The sequence below is a fragment of the Malaclemys terrapin genome, chromosome 15 (assembly GCF_027887155.1).
Source record: "Malaclemys terrapin pileata isolate rMalTer1 chromosome 15, rMalTer1.hap1, whole genome shotgun sequence".
Lineage (NCBI taxonomy): Eukaryota > Metazoa > Chordata > Testudines > Emydidae > Malaclemys > Malaclemys terrapin.
Window position 1 is genome coordinate 16231073 of NC_071519.1, and position 2235 is coordinate 16233307.

Consider the following 2235-nt stretch of genomic DNA (forward strand, 5'->3'; position numbering starts at 1 on the left):
GCAAGATGACCGGCCGTCAGGTCAACCCATTCGCTCCAAAAGGGTTGACCAGGTGGCCAAGAGGGGACTTTGAAAATTTTTCACACTTGGAAAACTTTTTTTTTTTTCAGCCCTCTTCCTCCGGGTTGACCCGGTGTCCAAGCCTCTCACTGTCCCCGGACACAGCGAGGGACTGCCTCCCAGCCGTCAGGATAGGGCCCACGGAAGTCTGCTAAAAAAAATTTTGCCCGACGCCACCGCGGAGGGCTACCCGGGCACCCCGGGCCCTGGAGCCGGAAAAGGAAAAAAAAGGATCAGGCCCACTAGAGACATGGACCCGGCCGCCAGGCAGCCCGCCCTGGGCTCACCCTTCCGGGCCGCAGTTAGGGACTGCCTCCCGGCCGACTGGATCAGGCCCCTGGAAGTCTGGGGGAAAAAAAATGGAACCCGACGCCTCCGAGGCGCCACTGAGGACTCGCGGCCCCCAAAGTTGCAGGAGGCGCCCCCAGCCCCGGGGCCGCTTAGCCCCATGTCGCTCCGCGCCCCCCGACCTCCGCCCCTCGCTGCTGGGACCGGGCACCGCCCCAGAGTCAGCCGCAGCCAGCCGGCCTGAGAGCTGCCCTCCTGTGGACAACGGTGAGTTTACCTTGATACTAACTGGCCATCAGCCAGGTCAACCCCATTGCTAGACTGGGGTCGACCTGGTGACCGAGTGGGGACTTGAACATTTGACAGCTGCTTCCCGGGGCTTGACCGGTTGTCCTGAACGCCCCCCACCCCCAACCCCCGGCTCCTGCTCCCCTCTCCCCAGCCTCGGTGCTCCGCTCCCTGCCTCGGAGGATGCCTCTCTGCGGCGCCTGCATCACCTCCAAGGACGCGCACCCTCCGGAGGCTGGATGTAAAGCCTGACACCCACCACTGCCGCCGACCCGGCTCTCCGAGGGACGACTGTGAGGCCTCCCCCGACCCCCGGACGACCCTGGGGACAACTGCTAAGCCTCCCCCACCGGACCGCCTGGGGGAAGACTGCTAAGCCTCCCTCCCACACACACACACTGTCGGGGGGAGACTATTAAGCTTTCCCCCTGGAGCGCCCGGGGGGACGACTATTAAGCCTCTCCCGGACCTGCTCCATCTCGACTATTAAGCCCCCCCCCTGTGGTCCTCAGGACCACTGCCACGCTGCCCTCGGAGTGGGGTGATGCCTCCGAGGAGGCGGGGCACCCAGGGATGGAGGGAGATCCGGGTTGACGGCAAAGTGGCCACCGGGCGTGCCCGTTAAAACCTATGGGTTGACCTGGTTGCCGGAAAGCAAACCGGCCACTGGGTATGCCCGTCGGCACCTACGGGTTGACCTGGTGGCCGGGAAGCGAACCGGCCAGCAGGCGAACCCGTTGGATTCCACGGGTTGACCTGGTGCCCGGGAGGGGACTGAAAATTTTTCAGCCCTTTCGACTCGGGCTTTACCTGGTGGCCGAGAGGGGACTCGGACGGTTCCCCCCGGGGTACGCCTGCCTCGGCGCGACGGAACAGGGTCCGAACCAGGTGCGGGGGCGGGCAACCGTTGGGTGGCGGGGGGGGAATGGATCGGGCCCGCCGGGACCTGGCCACCAGGCAAGCCGCCCTGGGCTAACCCTCCCCGGCCGCAGCGAGGGACTGCCCCCCCACCCCCGCCAGCTGATAGGATCGGGCGCACTGGAAGTCCGGGACAATATTTTCCCCGACGCTGGGGAGGGCGGGCGGGCGGAGGGGTTCTGGCGGCCAGCCCGGGCCCCGGAGCTTGAAAAGGAAGAAAGGACTGGGCCTGCGAGAGACGGGGGCCCTGCCGCAGGGGGCAGTCCGACTGGGGTTCACCGTGCGGCAGGCCCGGGCGTCGGCAGGGGAAAGCGGGCGAGGAGGCGTGGAGCCGGGTGCCTACGGCCATACCGGACCGCACACCCCCGATCCCGTCCGATCTCGGAAGGTAAACCGTCCCGGGCCTGGCTAGTACTTGGATGGGTGACTGCCTGGGAATCCCAGGTGTCGTAGGCAGCTTTTCCCGGTCCGAGCCAGCTCTCTCTCCTTTTCTGGAGAGGAAGGAGAAGGGGGGACAGGCCGGAAAGCTCCTCATCGCTCCTGCCGAGTTGGAGGTCGCGGCCGCAGGTCACGGGTCTGGACGCCTGGGGTCCGGCTCCCCCCAACACCCACCCGGCTTCCTCCACGGAGGACCCCCCCCGGCCACCGAAGCCGCTGGGAGAGACCCCAGGCATGGGGCGG

General features: G+C 66.9%; 1 non-coding gene across 1 annotated transcript; it reads left to right on the forward strand.

Annotated features, from left to right (window-relative positions):
- The first annotated feature begins 1891 nt into the window (after window positions 1–1891).
- Window positions 1892–2010, forward strand: LOC128823869 (5S ribosomal RNA). The gene has a single exon (XR_008442106.1). It is a non-coding gene; the product is annotated as a 5S ribosomal RNA (ribosomal RNA).
- Window positions 2011–2235: the final 225 nt, after the last annotated feature.